We start from the raw sequence: 24191 nt of genomic DNA, 5'->3' as shown, positions 1-24191 counted from the left end.
CATGTTTTGCTTAAATGTTTTTCTTTAATTGCTAATGAGTTCTTATCATATTTTAATACCATTTTCTAAACTGTAGCGAATAAACTGTGATAATGTGAGAAATGTTGAAGGTGTCTGAATATATTTTGATATGTACACACATCTCTTTGTTTTACTATAAGGACTTCCATTGATTTTTTTATCCCCTAATTCAACCCCTACCCCTAAACCTTCCCCTCACAGAAACCTGTGCAAAACACTACACTTAAACAAAAACATGTTTTGTCTGATTTATAAGCCTTTTTAACTAGTGAGGACCAGTAAAATGTGATGGACACTTTCTGATATGCAAATAGATGTAATGTTATTTTAAATTATCACTCTGTGTATCCACACTTCACAGTTGGTAATTAAGTAAACATTTCATAAAAAAATAGAACTAAAATTAGCTCCAACTCATTGTTCAGGAAGATACATGTAACATGCAGTATGGTCTTGAGCGATTTCATCAGGTACGTGCTCAGTGTCAGCAGCAGGTCTGAAATAGCTCTGTTCTACTTTTCCACATTTAAAACTTTTATGAAAGGTTCGATAAAAGCCTGTGGCATCAACAAATCTAAAAAAGTCACATAATTGCTACTTTATTCCAGCCAAACACCTGGTGTATCAGAGGCACTTTCGATTGTTTTAATCAAACACAGAGAAAGTTTTTTTACTCAGATGTTGTTTTTGTGAGGCCAAGGAAAATATTTTTTATATGATTTTTTTATCTTTTATCTTTTCTTACACAATAGCTGAAATTGTCTTATTACTTACATCTTTGACTTCATCTTTGAATCCTTTGATGAGCAGGTCTTGAAGGACACTCTGACTGTGCCTGCGGATGCGCTTCATGGAATCTTTCTGATATGTTTCCATCCTTGCTCTCTCTTAAACACAAATAAGGGTCATTTTATTTTAAATGAGCATTTTATCCATACCTTACAGCTGCTAATGAAGTAAACATTTTGTTTTAAAAAAATACCTGTTCAACTCCTGTACAATAAGATGCATGTGACATGCGATAGAGTCTTGAGTGTTTTCATCAGGTGTTCAGTGACAGCGGCAGAAGGCAGGAAAACAGCCAAGGCACAGACAGATGATTAAATAATGCATGAACATCTAGAATGCCTGATGAAAACTGTACATGTGTTTTAGAGAGATAACAGTCATCTGCCTAGAAGGACACTTAAATCTAGTTTGTAACTGTTGATTCACTTCTGGAATTGTATACTGTTGTTGATACATATTACTAAAAATGCTTGATTATTTGAAAAATAGCTTTATTGTACTCAATTTTGACAGAAAGACATTAGATGTGAAGATTTGTATGGAAAATAGGCAACAGTCATCCACCTCAAAAAAATTTAATTATAGAGCGTAAATTTTTCAGACCACAAAACACAACCAAGAATATATATTTGTAAGTGAGTAAGTGACGTGACATACTGTACAGCCAAGTATGGTGACCCATACTCAGAATTCATGCTCTGCATTTAACCCATCCAAAGTGCACACACACACCATGAACACACACCCGGAGCAGTGGGCAGCCATTTATGCTGCGGTGCCTGGGAAGAAGTTGGGGGTTCGGTGCCTTGCTCAAGGGCAGCTCAGTCTTGGTATTGCCAGCCCGAGACTCGAACCCACAACCTTAGGGTTAGGAGTCAAACTCTCTAACCACTAGATTATGATTACATGCTTAGTTTTTTTTTTTTTTTTTAGTTAGGCTAGCAAACTTACCAGGCTTTTCTTCACAGCTTCATCTGGGTAAAGCAGCAATATTGTGGTTTTACCTGTTGTTTCTATCTCTGTCGTCAAGGAGTCATCTGATACCTGGATGGCTTTGACACCCAGGTCTAACACTCTACACTAGCGTCTCATGCATGTTTAATCGGCTGTCTTCAACAAGGGCCATATGCAGAACAGAGAGAAAGGCTTAGTTTGTCAAGGCCTGTGGTGGCGATAAATAAAAAAAGGTACATAATTGCAATTTATTTCAGCCAAACGCCTGGAGTTCTATTAGAGGCATGTGTTTTAATCAAATGCAAATGAAAATTTTATTGCTCAGATATTTTTTTTTTTTTTTTTTTTTTTTGATGCTGAGGAAACGGGAATTGAATTCTCAGTTACTTTTTGTTTAGCTGATTTTTATAAAATTCCTGAGGATACACAAATGAGGCAACTGTTGGCACATATTTATAGTATCAAGCAGTAATGAACTGTTTTGACTCCAAGGCCACCCATTGTCCACAACAGTTTTCAAAGACCCCATGACTATCGAGATGTTTTACTGAATAGCACTGAATAGCCATTATTTCAATAGTTAGGGGACAGAGTGTCAAATGTAAACCCCGAATCCCCCCCCACCCCCACTACCCGTCTAATTGACAGGTTTTATTTATTAATTAATTAATTAATTTATTTATTTATTCTTATACCTTCAATTGTCTAAGAAATCAAATATACTGTGCTGGACAATAACCAATAATTTGTATTCCATATTTTTTTCCCCTAATGTTAACTTTATGATTTATGGTTTACATACAAAAAACACTTTTTTATCACAGAATAAGGCAGAAAGTATATTTCCCTTTCTGTCATTCACTCCGACGTTGTGTCGAGTGTAAGACACTAGGTTTTGATCTTAGGAGCCCAAACACATCTGACATCTTTGAGAAAAGGTCAATGAAACTGGCTGTACAGAATTTGCATAGCAGGCCACACCCCGGACATCCAGCTATAAATAGACCAGTGTGGCATCTGCTTACTTGTTCTGTTTTTCGGAGACGAAAAACAGCATCTGTCACAGAGAAGTTGCGATCATTCACCTCTGAATTCCTCATCATTGGATCTAAGGCACATTCAGTGGTCAATCCCCACGAGCTTCCCGTTCTTCCCTTGTTTCGTAATCACCGGTCAAGTTTCCGGATGAGTTTGAGAGCCCATCCCTGGGTCTATGCCCTCTGGGCTACGAAGGTCACAGGGCAGGCTCTGGGGAGGGCGATGCCCTTTATTGGTCCAGGAATGCCACCTGTGGCTCAACCTGGCTGAGATTAGTGAAGGAATGAAAGTTTTGTTTCTTGATGGCTGAGTTTGTGTGGTTTGTCTATTTGGCAACACCATGGAAGAATTTGCGCAGCAGTTCTCTACGGTGAAGAAGCAAACGGAGGCCATCAAACACTTCCTGCATCGGCGTGGGTCAGGTCCTGCTCCTGCACCCCAAGTCAGCAGTCCCTGTCTTCTCGTCTCCGGGGACGGAGCAACAGCCTGGACCTTGAGTCAAGCCTGACCAATGGACCACCACTGGCAGGAAGGTGGCACTGCCAGTTAGTCATCAGGGGACCAGGAACCCTCACAAGGCTTCAAAGCATTCCTGAGATGGGCGACCAAGGGAGGAGGGACCATCTGGCCAGCCTGGATCCACTTCCTACGGGGGCTGTAAAGTGGATTCGGCTCCATTGCGGCTGTCTGCTACCTGGCAGATAGCCACCACCTAGTTAATAAAATGCAATTTCCTTCTTCTCTGGGTCACACACATCCTATTTGCGATGACCAGATGCTGAAACCATGCATCAGAACCTGTTTGGACACAGAAACTCTTTCTCCTCACATTCAGATACAAAGGGTCTATCACTCAGCCAACACAACTCATGGTGGCAAACTCATGTTCCCTCATCCATCGGTGACACGTGTGGCATACCCTGCGGACAAGGCACGGTGTGTTTTACAGGATGTTTCACCTCCTACAACAGCGTTTTCACTCTGCTCAGCCACAGGAACCTTGCCTGAGGTATCTCAAACATGGTTCCTTTGAGACCTTTGGCAGGCTATCTGGATGCTTGGTTAAGCCTCTCCAATCCCTCCCAATGGCCCCTCAGATCCATTCTGCTCGGCTATGCGATTCAGTTGCCAGGCACCCGCCCAAGTTCAGGGGCATTCTGTGTACCTTAGTATGAAGCGAGAATGTGGCTGTTCGTTGAGCGGAGGTTGCAACCCTTCTCGAAAAGGGTGCAATCGAGCCTGTCCCCCTGGCCGAAATGAAGAAGGTCCGCACACTGGTCCAATGACAGCAGCCAGTGGTGAGACAGAAGGATTCTTTTTGACAGCATCATGAAGTACAACAAACAGCTCGTTTGTACTAGTGTTTTTTTCCAGGTTTTGTGATGTCACAAAGCTGCCCATTAGAATATCATAAAAAAAAAATAGTTTATTTAGAAATTTGGTTGGAGCACATGGTCGGAAAGTCACTGCCACCAGATGGCTGGTTGTCTGCCACCAGATGGCTGAGTTGTGTCGTGTATTTTTGCCATAGGGCCCGGCAAGAGACCAAATGAGTTGAGTACAACATAGGCAATCATTAAAGTCCAAGTGATTTTATTTCCGACAGCTGTCACGTAACACGTGCTCCAACCAAATTTTGAAATAAACAAATATAAACCAACAAAAATGCTCAAAATAACTGTACATAACATAGAAATAAAACAAGCTGAGAGTAGCAAAACAAAGCATTGGACCTGACCACGACAATTTAGTCTCACTTCAAACATCCACAGATTACCAGCGTTTGGCTTCACAACACATTTCATTTTTTGGAAGGCGGGCCTTCATCAAACCTGGACCTAATCCAGCCATTTGTGCCTGGCTGGGGAGAAGGTTTTGTAATAATGTAAATTATGTGAAAAAAAAAAGTTTTTTTCCCACCAAGCATGAGAGCATGTTCTAGTACGCCCCTAAAACAAAATCAGGTCTTTGTAAAAGAGCATTATAGGACCCCTTTAAATATCCAGAAGAACCCCAAAGTTACCAAATGGTATTGTTTGTTTATTGCAGGGGTTTTAGCATATCACTTTTAGGTGTTTCATGTGGGTAACTTTTGATTTCTGTGTGAAGATTTACAGTACATACAGAAGGTAATTTGTGCGAAAAACATGGGAGTTGTCTGTCTTCAGTGTTTTCTAATCTTAATGGCCATCTGTTTTATTGTTATAAGAATGAGCTAAGACACACAGAGACCTTTCAAACAACATCGAATGTGAATAGTTGCATTGTAATAAACTCTGATTAAGAGTTTCAATGATTTTTATAGTGTCCTGTGTTTAGATGGAAATGAGGGGAGAGAGTGGGATAGTGAGTAAAGGAAGTGGATGTGGAGAATCATACAAAGGTGTGAAACTTTAGTTTCTCTCAGTTGGGTGTGTTGTCTTGAGTGAAGATCTTAGGCTTGTGAAACAGAGTTCAGGTGTCAGTTCTTGTAAGAGTTCTTTGCTTTTTCAGTTTTTCAGACTGTGGCCTTCTTCCGGTCCAGACAAACGGCATCAATAATCTAACAAGGGGTTTTACAGCTTGTACTTCATTGTACCTAAGAAGGGGGGGGGGGGGGGGGGGGGCTCAGACCAGTCCTGGATTTGAAAACTCTGAACCAGGCCTTCACAAGCTTCTGTTCAGAATGTTATCCCTCAAGCACATATTAACATGTGTCAGAGATCAGGACTGGTTTGTGGCAGTAGACCTAAAGGATGCCTACTTCCATGTCTCAATCCTACCAAAGCACAGGCCAATTCTTTGGTTTGCCTTCGAAGGACGGGCATATCAGTACAAAGTTATTCCCTTCGGGCTATCCCTGTCTTTAGAAAGATCACTGAGGCTGCCCTTGCCCCTCTCAGGGTAGTTGGCATTCGCATTTAAAATTCATTATAAAATAAAGAAAAAATCACATTACTTTTCCAGTTCTAGAGGTCACACTTACACAAAAATAGTATTCCTCATATATCCAGATTTTTCAGCACAACTGGATTCTACTGGGAAAAATAAAAACAATTGTTGAGGTAGTTAAAATAAGACATCATGTTTTTTAGTTGTTTTGGCTTATTTTATTGCTTGTTTTGCATACTTTAAGCCAATTTGAGGCCTTTTTAGAGTTTTGCTGAGCCCCCCATTGAGCCCCCAGTCCTCTGTTTTTTTTTATTATTTTTATTTTGTTATCAGGAGAAAAATCTAGGAAAAGCAAAAGTCTCTATTTTTATTTTTATTAAATTTCTTTCTTGGAAAATTTTTAATAATGTCTCAGTCAGAAGTGATTTTTTTGTTACCTAATGTCAAAATTTTAAAAAGTAATTTTCGTTTGTTAGTAAGACTATTCTTTTAAAGCTATTCATCTGTGTTCTCCCTTCAAACATGCCCCCTATCAGTGCTTTGTTTCTGTAAAGTCACCGCAGGCCCTCATGCAGTTGCTGTGGATGGACTGAATGGATCTGCTCTATTAGCCTCGGAGAGCCTCTGGATCGGGCAGCTGCTGGCTCCCCGCTGCGCTCGTTATGTCCATAAACAGGCCTTGATTTCTTGTTGTGCTTGGCAGATCTCGTCTCGCTCCCTGCCAGTCCCACTAAAGCAAGATATCAGTCAGTGAAGGAGCCGGACTGTCTTGCCTAACGATGAGAAGTTATGCATTTTGGTTTGCAATTTCTTTTAGAGTTTAGAGTGTCTAAATTTCCTCTTTCGCTTTAGGCAAAGAAATGTCCTGGAGCTGTCAGAGTGAGTGTCAGGAGGATTTGCAGATATGAGAACATTCACATGTGGTAGTCATTTTGTTTGGAGTACCATCAGGCAGGCAGGAGTGTTCATAGATGGTGATGGCGATGAGGGATCTGTGCTTCTCGTTTGTTTGGAAATATAGCAATAACAAATGTAACCACTAGAGTCTGCTAGAGAATCGACTCTCTGTGCTGTTGGCCATTACTGGCTTTTCTGCTAATTTTCCTGGCCTGATCGTGCTGTATCACATTTTCATTTCTGCTAAGGGAATGAAATAAGATCTGTTTAATGGGGAAATATTCAAAACAGGAAGAGCTCAAAGGCTTAGATGATGTACAGTCCAGTCTGCGGTCATATCCAGTGTTTTTTTTCCAGTTTTTTTTTTTTTTTTTTTTTTTATCTGCAACAATAGGTGCTGAATTAACACTAAAAACATTTTGTAATGTGAAGCAGCCCTTGGAGGTGAAAGATCTGACTAATATGTCTTTGAGTGAATTGCTAGTGTGCATATGATGGAGACCTCAGCAGAGAGCACAGTCAGGAGAGTGAGGACCTGGCTGCCCTTCAGGTGCTCATGTCTCCTGCTGCTCACAACACATGGCACATAGCTTACTTCTTTCACAGAGAAATGAGGTGATGAGTTATTCACGTGTCCTGAGCTGAAATGTGTTCACGGTTTTTCTTTTTTTTTTAACTGAAGTGTCTAATGGGTCATGTCATGGCTAGTGTTTCCAAACATTTTTTGGCCTATGTAATTCCCTCTCGTCTCATCAGTTCAGATTAAGTACCCGTTCACTGACACTAAACCAGAAATGTGTTTCTTTGAACTCTTATTCTACTGGATATCATTTGGTTATCTTGAATATGATTAATATGACCATTGCTACAATAACTCCCTTTTTAACAGTTGTTACTGGGAGTAAAAAAAACAGACACAATAGCTTCCACTAAAGTGTTCTAACAAATATGCGATCATTTTTGTTGTTGTTGATTTACCTTGACGTTGGTTTGGCTGGCTGAGAAAACAGGAAGGAATTCCTTTTGTTGTTGTGTTTTCCTTGGAAAAAAGTAAAAATTAATCATGCTGCCTTGTTTTTTGGCCAACTTCTTAGGCACTATTGCATGCATCCGTTGTGCATTGTGTTCAAAAACTGGTGAAATGCTATACAAAATATTATTTTAATTCATAAAACAGTTCAGTTTTATAGGTTTTTGCAAATAGGTATCTAAAATCTATGACTGTACCCCAAATTGCCTTCTATACCCTTATTTACTATTCCCTTTGTTTGTCCTCAAACATAGTCCACTTATGAATGAGTGAATGAAAACGAGTTAGTGTCTTTTGTTGTTGTGTTTTCCTTGGAGAAAAGTGAAAAGTAATTGTGCTGCCTCTTTGTAGTTTTATAGTTTAAGAAAAAAAATACTAAATAATAAACAAACGAACAAACAAATAAATAAATTAAATAACAGGGTGTGGACACTTCTGCAAAGTTTGCACTTGCTACTTAGCTAGCTTCTACTGTACTTAACACTGTCTTAGGTAACTGGCAAGCTCCAGTAGCATCAAAATGTTTTATATTGAAATCTGTCATGTAGAATTGCTAGTATAAACCTTAATTAAACAATTAACCACTATGCACACCATCTACTGCATTATAGGCATTCTCCAGTGTACACTCATTATTGTGGTGCATTATGGGCTATAGAGAGTGCACTTGATAATATATGGTTTGGTTTTGGATACCACTTTAAATGGCTGTCCCCTTAAATAGTGCACTATATAAGGGTATAGAGGGCAATTATTGACCCAGCTTGTTAACAATTGCTGTAAATGGACAATAAGTTGGGAAGGATTCAGATAAAATCTGCAGTCTATCTTATCATTTGCTTTGTTACTGCAGGTCCAAGATCCAATTTCATTGCCATCAGCTTTCAAAATTGTAATATAACACTGATCTAATTGTTAAATTATTCTCAGTGACTGCTCTAAGTGAGAATGTCACCTTTCATAGATTTTTTTAATAGGATAATGCTATTAAGTATGTTATCATCTTGATGATTTCACAGGGCAGTCATTGGTTAAACCCATTAGTTTGGAATATCAGACTAGGTTTATTGTACCTGCATATTAAGGGAATGGATGCAATAAGTGTGAGATATCCACAGATGGATACCAGCAAAAGATCTGACAAAATCAAATTTTGTGGTCTCTGATTTAAATATGAATTATGGCATTGATTGCATTGACTGCTGTTCTGCCCACAAAATAGTTTTTGGAAGGGATTTCAACCTTCAGGGAAAGATTGCTTCAAATCTTTCCTATTTCTTTCTTCAGCCTGGCAGAATGATAGTGAAGTGAGCCTCAAGGGAAAAGGTCGCTACAGAGACCACATCCTACCTGTGGGGAGGTGACATGTGGAAATACTGATATGGACTGAACTAGGGAGCAGTACTACATATGGAATGGGTCTCAGAGGCAGGTCCTGCCTTAAAGTAGTGATGGAACAACTGCCAGAAGAGATTGACAGAGTGGGTCTATCAAGCGAAGACACGGGTTTACAGAGATGGAAACCTTACAGTGGAAGAATACACATATGGGATTACCTATAGGGAATCAAGCTGTATGGACACCTAGCCCAGTACAGGGGCTGACCGGGACTCCAGGCATGCTAACACCAGCACTGGGCCTGTCGTCAGACTGCTCCACCAACTCTGACTGCAAAGGGTACTGGAGGATGCTCTACCAGGGTTCACCAACTGGGGAACTCTACTAGGAGAAGTGAAGGGGGAATGGCGCAGCAAGCGTGACAATGAGCCAGACTTTCCGGCCAATTATCTCTTGCCCAACACACGAAACTGGCTCTACAGGAAGGTTGTAAAACTTCGCGAAGGTGTAGGTGTCGCCCAGCCCAGGGGGGGGGGGGGCTCAGACCAGTCCTGGATTTGAAAACTCTGAACCAGGCCTTCACAAGCTTCTGTTCAGAATGTTATCCCTCAAGCACATATTAACATGTGTCAGAGATCAGGACTGGTTTGTGGCAGTAGACCTAAAGGATGCCTACTTCCATGTCTCAATCCTACCAAAGCACAGGCCAATTCTTTGGTTTGCCTTCGAAGGACGGGCATATCAGTACAAAGTTATTCCCTTCGGGCTATCCCTGTCTTTAGAAAGATCACTGAGGCTGCCCTTGCCCCTCTCAGGGTAGTTGGCATTCGCATTTAAAATTCATTATAAAATAAAGAAAAAATCACATTACTTTTCCAGTTCTAGAGGTCACACTTACACAAAAATAGTATTCCTCATATATCCAGATTTTTCAGCACAACTGGATTCTACTGGGAAAAATAAAAACAATTGTTGAGGTAGTTAAAATAAGACATCATGTTTTTTTAGTTGTTTTGGCTTATTTTATTGCTTGTTTTGCATACTTTAAGCCAATTTGAGGCCTTTTTAGAGTTTTGCTGAGCCCCCCATTGAGCCCCCAGTCCCTCTGTTTTTTTTTATTATTTTTATTTTGTTATCAGGAGAAAAATCTAGGAAAAGCAAAAGTCTCTATTTTTATTTTTATTAAATTTCTTTCTTGGAAAATTTTTAATAATGTCTCAGTCAGAAGTGATTTTTTTGTTACCTAATGTCAAAATTTTAAAAAGTAATTTTCGTTTGTTAGTAAGACTATTCTTTTAAAGCTATTCATCTGTGTTCTCCCTTCAAACATGCCCCCTATCAGTGCTTTGTTTCTGTAAAGTCACCGCAGGCCCTCATGCAGTTGCTGTGGATGGACTGAATGGATCTGCTCTATTAGCCTCGGAGAGCCTCTGGATCGGGCAGCTGCTGGCTCCCCGCTGCGCTCGTTATGTCCATAAACAGGCCTTGATTTCTTGTTGTGCTTGGCAGATCTCGTCTCGCTCCCTGCCAGTCCCACTAAAGCAAGATATCAGTCAGTGAAGGAGCCGGACTGTCTTGCCTAACGATGAGAAGTTATGCATTTTGGTTTGCAATTTCTTTTAGAGTTTAGAGTGTCTAAATTTCCTCTTTCGCTTTAGGCAAAGAAATGTCCTGGAGCTGTCAGAGTGAGTGTCAGGAGGATTTGCAGATATGAGAACATTCACATGTGGTAGTCATTTTGTTTGGAGTACCATCAGGCAGGCAGGAGTGTTCATAGATGGTGATGGCGATGAGGGATCTGTGCTTCTCGTTTGTTTGGAAATATAGCAATAACAAATGTAACCACTAGAGTCTGCTAGAGAATCGACTCTCTGTGCTGTTGGCCATTACTGGCTTTTCTGCTAATTTTCCTGGCCTGATCGTGCTGTATCACATTTTCATTTCTGCTAAGGGAATGAAATAAGATCTGTTTAATGGGGAAATATTCAAAACAGGAAGAGCTCAAAGGCTTAGATGATGTACAGTCCAGTCTGCGGTCATATCCAGTGTTTTTTTTCCAGTTTTTTTTTTTTTTTTATCTGCAACAATAGGTGCTGAATTAACACTAAAAACATTTTGTAATGTGAAGCAGCCCTTGGAGGTGAAAAGATCTGACTAATATGTCTTTGAGTGAATTGCTAGTGTGCATATGATGGAGACCTCAGCAGAGAGCACAGTCAGGAGAGTGAGGACCTGGCTGCCCTTCAGGTGCTCATGTCTCCTGCTGCTCACAACACATGGCACATAGCTTACTTCTTTCACAGAGAAATGAGGTGATGAGTTATTCACGTGTCCTGAGCTGAAATGTGTTCACGGTTTTTCTTTTTTTTTTAACTGAAGTGTCTAATGGGTCATGTCATTGCTAGTGTTTCCAAACATTTTTTGGCCTATGTAATTCCCTCTCGTCTCATCAGTTCAGATTAAGTACCCGTTCACTGACACTAAACCAGAAATGTGTTTCTTTGAACTCTTATTCTACTGGATATCATTTGGTTATCTTGAATATGATTAATATGACCATTGCTACAATAACTCCCTTTTTAACAGTTGTTACTGGGAGTAAAAAAACAGACACAATAGCTTCCACTAAAGTGGTCTAACAAATATGCGATCATTTTTGTTGTTGTTGATTTACCTTGACGTTGGTTTGGCTGGCTGAGAAAACAGGAAGGAATTCCTTTTGTTGTTGTGTTTTCCTTGGAAAAAAGTAAAAATTAATCATGCTGCCTTGTTTTTTGGCCAACTTCTTAGGCACTATTGCATGCATCCGTTGTGCATTGTGTTCAAAAACTGGTGAAATGCTATACAAAATATTATTTTAATTCATAAAACAGTTCAGTTTTATAGGTTTTTGCAAATAGGTATCTAAAATCTATGACTGTACCCCAAATTGCCTTCTATACCCTTATTTACTATTCCCTTTGTTTGTCCTCAAACATAGTCCACTTATGAATGAGTGAATGAAAACGAGTTAGTGTCTTTTGTTGTTGTGTTTTCCTTGGAGAAAAGTGAAAAGTAATTGTGCTGCCTCTTTGTAGTTTTATAGTTTAAGAAAAAAATACTAAATAATAAACAAACGAACAAACAAATAAATAAATTAAATAACAGGGTGTGGACACTTCTGCAAAGTTTGCACTTGCTACTTAGCTAGCTTCTACTGTACTTAACACTGTCTTAGGTAACTGGCAAGCTCCAGTAGCATCAAAATGTTTTATATTGAAATCTGTCATGTAGAATTGCTAGTATAAACCTTAATTAAACAATTAACCACTATGCACACCATCTACTGCATTATAGGCATTCTCCAGTTTACACTCATTATTGTGGTGCATTATGGGCTATAGAGAGTGCACTTGATAATATATGGTTTGGTTTTGGATACCACTTTAAATGGCTGTCCCCTTAAATAGTGCACTATATAAGGGTATAGAGGGCAATTATTGACCCAGCTTGTTAACAATTGCTGTAAATGGACAATAAGTTGGGAAGGATTCAGATAAAATCTGCAGTCTAACTTATCATTTGCTTTGTTACTGCAGGTCCAAGATCCAATTTCATTGCCATCAGCTTTCAAAATTGTAATATAACACTGATCTAATTGTTAAATTATTCTCAGTGACTGCTCTAAGTGAGAATGTCACCTTTCATAGATTTTTTTTAATAGGATAATGCTATTAAGTATGTTATCATCTTGATGATTTCACAGGGCAGTCATTGGTTTAAACCCATTAGTTTGGAATATCAGACTAGGTTTATTGTACCTGCATATTAAGGGAATGGATGCAATAAGTGTGAGATATCCACAGATGGATACCAGCAAAAGATCTGACAAAATCAAATTTTGTGGTCTCTGATTTAAATATGAATTATGGCATTGATTGCATTGACTGCTGTTCTGCCCACAAAATAGTTTTTTGGAAGGGATTTCAACCTTCAGGGAAAGATTGCTTCAAATCTTTCCTATTTCTTTCTTCAGCCTGGCAGAATGATAGTGAAGTGAGCCTCAAGGGAAAAGGTCGCTACAGAGACCACATCCTACCTGTGGGGAGGTGACATGTGGAAATACTGATATGGACTGAACTAGGGAGCAGTACTACATATGGAATGGGTCTCAGAGGCAGGTCCTGCCTTAAAGTAGTGATGGAACAACTGCCAGAAGAGATTGACAGAGTGGGTCTATCAAGCGAAGACACGGGTTTACAGAGATGGAAACCTTACAGTGGAAGAATACACATATGGGATTACCTATAGGGAATCAAGCTGTATGGACACCTAGCCCAGTACAGGGGCTGACCGGGACTCCAGGCATGCTAACACCAGCACTGGGCCTGTCGTCAGACTGCTCCACCAACTCTGACTGCAAAGGGTACTGGAGGATGCTCTACCAGGGTTCACCAACTGGGGAACTCTACTAGGAGAAGTGAAGGGGGAATGGCGCAGCAAGCGTGACAATGAGCCAGACTTTCCGGCCAATTATCTCTTGCCCAACACACGAAACTGGCTCTACAGGAAGGTTGTAAAACTTCGCGAAGGTGTAGGTGTCGCCCAGCCCGCAGCTCGACAAATGTCTGCCAGAGAGGCGGCGTGCCCCAGCGCCCAGGAGGAGGCAACACTCCGAGTGGAGTGGGCTCTCACTCTCAGGCGGCACGGCTCACCTTGGGATTGATACGCCAAGGGGATGGCATTCACTATCCAGTGGGCCAACCTCTGCTTGAAGCAAGCCTTCCCTTTCTGCTGACCTCCAAGGCAGACAAGGAGTGGCTCAGAGCTTCTGAAACTCTGGGTGTGGTCCACGTATATGCGTAGCACTCTTATGGGATACAGCAATGCCAAGGCTGGATCTGCATCCCCCGGGGGCAGCATTTGCAGGTTCACCATGAAAATGCTTTGAGTTCCCTGACCCTCTTGATGGATGGGATCACGATCAGGAGTGTTGTCTTAAGAGACAGGAACTTCAGTTCGACTGAATCAAGCAGCTGAAAGGGGCCCCTCTGGAGTCCAGCCAGAGAGATCCCAGGAGGGTATCAGGGGTGTCCTAGGAGGATTCTGGCACCCGTCAGGAACCTAACGATCAGGTCATGCTTTTCCAGGGACCAGCTGTCCACTGCATTGTGATGTGCTGTGATAGCAGCGACATACACTTTCAAAGTGGAGGGTGACAGCCTACGCTCCAACCTTTCTTGCAGGAAAGAAAGCACGACTCTAATCAAGCATCTCCGGGGGTCTTCTCAGTGAGAAGAACACTTATTCATGAACACAATCCACTTCAAAGCATAGGCAGGCCTCATAGAGGGAGCTCTAGCCTGAGTTATAGTGTCTACTACCGCTGGTGTTAGGTCACATAGGTCTGCTGCGTCCCATCCAGAAGTCACACAGGGAGGTTCCAGAGATCTGGACCCGGGTGCCATATGGTGCCCAGCCCCTGAAAAAGGAAGTCCCTCCTCAGGGGGATGTGCCAGGGAGGGGTTGTCACGATGAGCATGAGTTCCGAAAACCAGGTCCGGGTGGGCCAGTAAGGCGCAACCAATTGGACCTGGGGTCTCATTTTCAGTATACAACTCTCTGTAGATTTCATCCTAAAAGTGTACGTATGCACAAAAGCTAGATTTTGCATCTGCAAAAAAGTTTTCAGATTTATAAAACCATGCGTATGGCAGAACCTGCGCAAAAATCCCTTTATAAATCCCAGTCAGGGGAAGATTTTGCGTATGTGCATCTCCAAGCCGACTCTTCCCTGAAATCACCATATATGGAGCTTACAATGCCTAGTTTTACTATGCATAACCTCACCTGCATATCACTTCCATGCATATTCACATCCATGTGACACCATATTTAACACAGTTAAAGGAACAAGACATTAAGGAAATATGAGATAAGGACTATAAATGTAATTTGTGCCATACACTATTTTTATTGCTAAAAATCGTCCAGTATCCTTGTTATGTTTAAGCATAAATATATATATATATAAAAATCCATAAAAACAAAACTGTTTAAAATAGTTCTCAGATAAATATTTTAGAATAGAGTTGGTCTCATTCTTTTCTACTAGCCAAATAGTATTTCAATTGTTTTAAACAAAATTTAATTTATGCAGTTTTGCTGATAAGTTGAACATCTTTTAGCTATTTTTAGCCTATATGTATTGCAGTGCAAATGGAATTGTCTGACTCGACACATCACTGACAAAGTAGCCTATTTTAAAAAGAAAACAGTGTCTGTTCTGTGCAAGAAAGTTTGAGTTGATAGTGAATATGTGTTCCATAATCTAAAGTGCTACCATACCAAACCTTCTAACATTTTTAGAAATCTCAGGAGGCAGACCTACTTCCAGAAAATAATTTAGGTCATCAAGGTTTATTTTGGCTGACTAAAATATCCTGGTATTCGTGTTGTACTTTGGGGAACTGGCCTGGGAATTCAAGGACGTGATCATAATCATATGTAAAATGACAGTAGACCAAAATGGACTTTATGAGGTGAGGGATTCACTTTTCCCAGAATATCATTTAAGATGGAACAGGGCAGGCCTGCCACATCATGCACGTTTGTCCCATGTGATTGGGCAAGCATTTGCTGGTCATCATATGCCAGGGAACTTCCTGTTCTGTATTGCTCAATATAGATAGTTGCATAAATGTAAGTGGATTCTATTGTGTTTAATGACCTCATGAAATATCCCATCAATTATGTAACACATTTCAAGGAAAGACACTTTTTCTATAGCTATCAAAGAACTTAACTAATAGAAATGATTCAGTTTAAACTGCGCTATAAAAACGGAATCACATTTTATCCAGGATACAGGGCTTTCTGAGTCACACAAACCGAGAAATGTAAGATCATTCTATAAGAAAAAAAAAAAAAACAAGTGTTAAACCAACAGTATTCCTCCAAATGTTCTCCCAACTAGCAACAAAGCTCTCTGAACATTTTCATACTGAGCAGTAATACTGATTTGATTTTCAAGCTCCCAGCTTGCATTGCAGCTTGGATAAATTATGTGCTTAGGGTTATAGACTTTTTGTTTTACCATTTGTTGGCTTATGTTGTTGCTCTTCTTTTGTCATTTGTTGTGTGCAAATCCTTTTTTTACTTAATGTTTGTCACTGCTTTTGAGGTTTGTGTGTGAGATGTTAAGGACTTTTTGCAGAAAAGAAACAGAAATTGTTTCTAACAGAATAAACTCTTCTGTTTTTCTGAGGCAGAAATCACAAGACTTTGTATTAACTATATAATGAATATTGAACTTATGACATCAATTGTTTCTAGTTGTTTGTTTCACAAGCAGAATGTATTTGCTTAATGGGAGATCTGATTACAAAGTAGTGTTGAAGACATTTATTAACAACTTTTATTAAATGTATAATTTTTTCATTTATTTTTTATTACACTGTAGTAGAAAAAAACTGTTCAACTGTTTCAAATTTTCAAATTAGTTTTATTTTTTTCATCATTTTTTTTTTAGCAAAAAATTACTTCACAAGAAACTGTACTAATTTTGATCTGTTCTTTATGGCTCTATTCTTCTTTAATCTACATTTGGCTTGACAATGGCCTTTTGATTATACTAATAAATTCAAGCACTCAACAACACTCATCAGTTGGTCTGTTTGACAGACTGATTGTGAAAATAGCTGCGTGTTGACATTTCCAGCCTCAGGTCTTCTAGAAGGGCCAGCTGATGATTAACGTCTGGTTGACTTGATGGATGCTTCTATGAATCACTCTGTTATTATGACTCATGCAATCTCACAGACTAGCCCCCATTTCTTGATACGGTCACTGCCTGCTTCGAGTTATATTGCCTTGTTTATATCTGATTCTGTCACAACTCTGAATGTTTCAGCCTATGTTGACAAGACATTATGGTCCACTAGCTTTAGGGTGCATTCACATTAATTGGAGATACATTTTGAAAGCATCTCAATGTTTTTTTCTGCATTTATCCAAAAAGATTTTATCCACTTGCAACAAACATGTGAAATCATTACCAGTTTCTCCATAACACGTACATCTAACAATAATAATGAAGACAATTCGGGCCCTATTACTGCTGCCCAGGAGGTAAAAATCCAACCGCAGGGTCTTTTGGCATGTGTTTATGTAATCATCTGCCTGAGATGTGAGAGACTGAGACAGCTGCTGAGGTCTTTAGCATTGCCAGCAGTGCTTCAGTATTTTAGACATCCCGCATGCTTCAGTATGGTGTGTCGGTTGTCCCACTAGGATAAAATTCATTAGACAGAACATACAGTATCTCACATAAAGATGCAATGTTCTGGCATATGCTGTGAGATGCTACATCATAGTAATTTTTAGTGTGTTGCTATACAGTTAATAGGGTGTTCCTGGTGGTCAGACAAAAGTTCGAAGCCACAGGTTATGACCGATGTGCTGATATTTAAACCAAGTATAATTGCATCATATTACTTTTATATTCAAGAAACAAGAAATTAGCATTAAAGGGATAGTTCACCCAAAAATGAAAATTCTGTCATTAATTACTCACTCTCACATCGTTCCAAACCTGTAAGACTTTCGTTCATCTTCAGAACACAAATTAAGATATTCTTGATGAAATCCAAAAGCTTTTTGACCCTCCATAGACAGCAACATAACTACCATATTCAAGTATTCAAAAAGTATTCTCATAGCTTCATACAATTAGGGATGAACCACTGATGTCATGTGGACTATTTTAATTATGTTTTTACTACATTTCTGGGCCTTGGTAGTTATGTGGTAGTTACTTTGTTGTCTATGAAGGGTCAGAAAGCTCCAATTTCATCAAAAATATCTTAATTTGTGTTCCGAAGAGGAACGGAGGTCTTACAGGTTTTGAACAACATGAGGGTGAGTAATTAATGACAGAATTTTTGGGTGAACTAACCCTATAAAGTGTTAATTCTCCCAAAAATAAAACTTTTGTCATCATTTACTCTCCCTTATGTTGTTCCAAGCCCATAAGACTTCCATTCATTTTAAAAACAAATGAAGATATACTGTATAATAAAACCTGAGAGATTTCTGTTCTTCCACTGAAAGTGAATGGAACCAAAACTGTAAAAGTAATCCATATGAATCAAATGGTTAAATCCCAGTCTTCTGAAGAGGAACAGTTGCTTTATATAATGTATATTATATATTAACCCCATATATTGCAGATTTAATTTTGAGTTTTATTCACATAAATTCACATAAACATGAATCTTAGTAGTTTGGAAAAACATAAGTGTCTGTAAGTGACATAAATACCTAATAGGAATTATTATTATTATAATTATTATTTACATTTTTGGGTGATCTAACACTTACATTGACACATTAACGGTTCCTTTGAGTTTTGATTCGGAATGAATAAATGCAAGCACTTGTTGCCACCTGTTGCTGAATCAAAAAACCCTACTACTAATGCACAGATGGGCAGCTTTTCTGGAACGTGTAAACACGTAAAAGAAGAGTGATACAAACTGTGAGAAGCCCCAGTGCTGTTGGACTGCATATTAAATTTGAGGACCGTAACTAATTGCTATTTAATGATAAACAAATGTGGAACATTTTAGTTCTTCAGAACTGAGGTTGATGATTTCATAATTTGGCTTGACCTTTATCAAATGATGATTAGCACAGAATCCTTATGAGGTGCTAATAATCTGATCAGGGCTGAACCAAAAAATGAAAGGCAACCACCTCTGCGGTCAAAGGAGGATTATCTGTAGTTAAATTTGTACAGTCATGTGCTCTCATCACAGGATCACCCAATAAATTTGACATCACATCAAAATGGCACATTAAATTCTTATGGCCGCCTTCCCCGTTGCTCTCTATTAACGTTCCTATAAAAAAACACCATGAGCTCTCGTTTTGCAATAACAAGATGACATTTCTCCTGCTTCTTTGGTATTGCTCCTTCATGCAGTCTTTAAAAGAACACAAACCTTTTGTTCTTAAACCTGTTCTGAACCTTCTAAGTCCTGCTGTGTTCAAAATTGAGGACAACTCATTCAGTCTGGTTTTAAATTGTCCTGACATTCTGTGTCTTATATAAGACCACCCTTGTTTTTATTAATATCATAAACCAACCCCTAGTGAGTCCTTCCAATGGATGCACATTTGTTATTGAAATGTCTCCTAAACATACATCAAATGCGTGTGTAAAAGCAAGCGGCACATTCCTTTCTATCAAATCCATCAAGAGCCAACCACATAAATAGTAAATAAGAGTCAGGAAATCGCAGGTCACTCATCTGCCAAACAATTTTGCAATTTTTAGACGTAATTATTTTTGGAATAAAGGCATTGCATAATTTTTGAATAATGGGATTAGATTATGTTTTAGTAAACACAGTTTATGTGACAGGATTATACATATATATATATATACACCCAGTTCAATCAAACACCTAAAAGCAGATCGGCCAAATGTAGCATGCAGGACAATAATTTAATGAAAGCCATTTGGAGTTTACACTCTAGAGACTCGCTTGATCATGACGGAAATTACTTTGGGAAAAATATTTAAATTGTATACATTAAATGTCTTGGATGGATTCATTTTCATAGTAATAGATATTTATTTTGAGCATACTGATTGCTTCTCTTTTAGGACCTGTAGGATTGATACGCAAATATACAGCTGCCTCGTGTGTTGTAGTGTAGTGTGGCTGGGGAATCTGGTTATGCAATTCAATAGGCCATGAATTCTAAACACTACAGGCCATGTTCTCTGTCCTGGTTGTAAATCTGTTGATTTATATTAGCAATATCATAAATGAGCAACACTATCACAAGGGGTTTTCTTGCTCTGTTCATTCCAGTACATGGTGTGTTTGTTGTTTGTCTGATATGTGGTAACCCTCTGTGTGGACTGACAGAGACAATCTTTGGACATTCAAGGTTGCGATATACATCACAAACTAAAACTTTTAGGATTGTCAGCATAAAATTGAAACAACTGAAGGGGTTTGTCTGCAGTGAAAGTGCAGATAAACATGTTGTGATGCTGTCAGAACAAAAAATGACAAATCAACAAAAGGCCCAAGGCACAACAAAACAGTGATAACAAATGTCAGCACTGTGTGCTGTGATTTTGCACACACTTTATTCTTGGACACCAAACTACACTAGAAACTAAACATTTTGGAAGAATATATTTGTGATATTGTCATAAGTTTTAAGGAGAAATTATGTTAATTAACTCTTGATTTGCACTGTTGGATGATATATTAGTTGAGGTTGACAAGTAATGAAAATGCTTTATTATTTATAATACTGTAGGATATTGCAGAGCAAGACATTAATAAATAAGTATAATGAAATATAAGAAAAATGTTTTAACCCTCAACATAATGAAATAGTGTAATGAGTAAAAATATATAATATATGAAACCTGAGACATGAGAAATGAAAACCAGTATTTATTAGAGTGATATAGCAATTATAAACTTTATATGTATTGTGAACTTGTGTTTAATTTAACTGATTTAACTTTAAATAATATTTTTTTAATTGATTTATCAATTCATTTAGCTCTGAATATTATATCTGAATATAAAAGTGATTTTGTATGACAGATATTTGAATGACATTAAAAACAAAAAGATACTAAAAATGTATTGGTTGTGCTGTTAATTCCTAATCATATGCATGCCATTTTCAATGTTATTCATTATTAGTAAAAAAAAATTTCCATTACATTCTAAGTGTAGTAATTTGTGATTCTTTATGTGCCTGGCCCACTCTCTGGAACGTATTCCATTCCATATGACATATATATGGCTTGAGTTTTTATGGTTACAGACTGCTAAACCACACAGGAAATGTATGTCTAGGATTTCTCCAGCTCATCCAAAGGCCAAAACATCATCTGTGGGGGGGGGCAAGAAAAGAACACCATCTACTCGAAACAACTGATGTACATCAGCATATCTACGCACTGCCTCACTAGATGACAGATTACAGCCACATCCACTGCCTCACAGTAGTCAGTGAACAGAAACACAGAGAACATGAGGATACTCAATGAGCATGGGTAATTACTACTCTTTATGAAAGCTGTGGTTGGTTATGTAAAGGGACAATTAGGATATGTGGTTGTCTCTGTGGCTAATGCTGATTTAAATCTAATATTATGAAACGATTAAGATGAATTGCTGTTAATGAAGAAAATGATTCCTCTGACAGTAACTGAAAGTGCACTTATGACCATGGATACAATTATATTGTTGTTATGGTTTATTTGAATGATAAACTCATTTAGGAAACTTTCTAATAAGCAAAATGTTATCTATATTATAAAAGTTTTGATATTTTATTGAAGTCACTTAACAGCTCTAAAAATCAAAATGTAACATGGGTGCTTTTTATCCCTCAGGGCAGCTGTCAGAGGGACAGTCAAATCTGGTCAGAAAAGCCCCTAAGGGAGCCGCTGTCCTCTCAGCCCACACATTACCTGTGTCCGTTCTTCCAAACACTCTCCTCAAAAGCAGCTCATGGACAGAATGTTCATTGGTCAGGATGACTAGATTTCTTCAGTCTTCCTATTCTGTTTTGTTATTGGAAGTCTATTTCTCTATATTGCTAAATCATAGTATCAAGATGCCATTATGTCTTTCCAAACCAGTAGATCACAAAAGAAAATATTTTGAAGAATGTTGGTGACCAGACAGTTTTGGTGACCTTTGACTTTCAAGAAGAAGAAAAAACACACTAAGACACTTCTCAGTGTCTTATCTTCTCAAAATATCTTATGTACCACAAGAAAGAAAATCATTCAGGTTTGGAATGACATGAAGGTGGGTAAATGAAACAGTTCAAAAGACACTATTGCTGATGAGGAGCCAGCAACAGAAAACATTTTCTCATTTATGAGAAATGGCCACTGACTCACATTCAAGCACTGTTCATCTGTCTACTGTGAGGTTCAAAAGTCTGAGAGCACACTGCCAATCTGAAATATATAATATAATACAAAAATTCAATCAATAAATGAAAAATGACTTGAAAAATACAGAGTTTTCTTCACCAATCAAATAAGCCAGTTTGTGATCATCTTGTTTCTCAGCTTTGGAACATAGTCGTCTAAAATACATTCTTTAGTTGGTGATGTTGTTTATAAAAGCAATGAGATAAAGCACTTCTTGTTTTGTAACAACCTCTTTCTGCTGTTTTCTCCTGGGGTGAAATGTCACATTTATGTTCCTGTTGGGTCCAGACATCATGGTGGATCGGACAGCGGGCTCGACAATGGATCGGCTGGCATTTCTGGGTGGAGGACTGGGACCAATCTTGGGGCTGGAGATAGTGGGAGTGATGTGGATTTTAACTTTGGCCCCCAGGTGAGCGCTGTAAAAACTCAGCACAGGCAGAGATGTGTGGTCGGAGCCGTTGGTATGTGGCGGGTCCTGGCATGGGGTGAGCTGGAAAGGCACTGTGGTTTTCAGAAGGGGGCTGGATGAGGGTGACTCATTTTTTCTACCTCTAAATCAGAACCATTTAAATAGAGTACAAGATTAATGAGCTTGATCAAGGGAAAAATCACATGTGGGGAGATTGCAGTGGATTGTTTCTTCATCCAGCCCCAGCTGAAAACAGGCACCGAGTGCGGTGTCGTGCCAGCTCACCTAGTTGGAGAGATTGTGGAAATCCTCCACATACCTCTGCAAAGGCCGGCCACCCTGTTGCAGGCACCACAGCCGATCCTCAGCTCCAGTCATCTTGTTTGGTCTGCTCTTCTGTCAGCATACAATGTGTATCAGGAAAGGGACTGGAGAATCAGAGTGCGATTCAAACACAGAACACTTTAATTAAAACCACAGGAACTAGGAGATGGTGATAATGCAGCTTAACATGAAAGAGAACGGACAAAGACTCAGGGAAACTCAGGACTTATAAACAAGAACCAAACAAAGGGAACTAAAGAGAAGATTAATTAACACAGGTGGAGACTAATGAACTACTCAGGGAACACAGAAACATGACCAAATAAGGAAAAACAGGAACCCAACAGGAACATAAACGTGAAAAATGCCTAAATGAAAGGCAAAAGTCCCAGTTATTTTTATCTTTTTGCTGATCTGAGCCCATCAAGAGCACACTGTAAAGGGCAAAATAATTATTAACATTTAGATTTTTTAAAAAAGAAGGTCAGTGCAGAAGCTCTCTTCAGCCTGTAAATATCTCCACCATGATGCAAATGTGACAAAAAGACAAATGTGCTGATTATTATACACTGTAACACAGGTGTGAAGGTGAAGTATTTTTACTTTTTGATATATCATGACCTATTTTAGGTTAGTCTCATAAATCTAATTATCTGTTGCATCGTAATTAAGTTTGAATTCAAGTCGAACATTCAGAGAGTATTGTTGTTAAACCCATATGATAAGTTTTGTTTTACTCCTATTCGGTCAGTGATGTATTCCATTCACCTTTCATTAAGGTAAAAATGAAGCATTGCAAAATATACAAAGGGGTTGACAGTCTAATCTGTTCAAACATAATTGATTTGATTTCCTTAAAACTCAATCCTTCTGTTTTCCTTCTGCTACAAATGTGTGCATGCATGTGTGTGTGTGTGTGTGTGTGTGTGTGTGTGTGTGTGTGTGTGTGTGTGCAGGACTGGCTGCAGTTTTGAAGGCCAAGTTTTTGAAAATATAGGTCCAAGTATAAGTCAAAAATATACTTGTGAAGACATTTGATGTGGCCCTCACTGTTTGAAAAGCTCATAAATCAGCCAAATTATGTTTTGCTTGAGTTTTTCTGATATCAGCAGGTTTCTGTCAGGGTTGTTAAAAGGTTATTTCACCCAAAAATGAAAATTCTGTGTACTCACCCTCATGTCATTCCAAACCTATAAGACTTCATCATTAGAACACAAATTATGACATTTTTAATATTCTCTCATCATTTTTCTATTCATTAAATGTCCATGTAACCAAAAGTTTTTAAAAGTTCAAAAAGACATTGTAAAAATAATTCATATGAATTAAGCAGTTTAATCCAGGTCTTCTGAAGAGACACAATCAGTTTATATGATGAACAGATTGAATTTAGGTTTTTATTCTTAATCTTTTTCTTTTTTTAATTCTTTAATCTTTCTTTGACTTATGGAAATTACATGAAGGTGAGTATAACAGAATTTTCAGTTTTTGGGTGGATTATCCCTTTGAGATTTAGCAAAAACCATCACTTCTGTATGAAAACCATT

The sequence above is a fragment of the Cyprinus carpio genome, chromosome B5 (assembly GCF_018340385.1).
Source record: "Cyprinus carpio isolate SPL01 chromosome B5, ASM1834038v1, whole genome shotgun sequence".
In the NCBI taxonomy this organism is placed as follows: domain Eukaryota; kingdom Metazoa; phylum Chordata; class Actinopteri; order Cypriniformes; family Cyprinidae; genus Cyprinus; species Cyprinus carpio.
The sequence above is the reverse complement of the archived record's forward strand: the minus strand, read 5'-3'. Positions refer to the sequence as shown.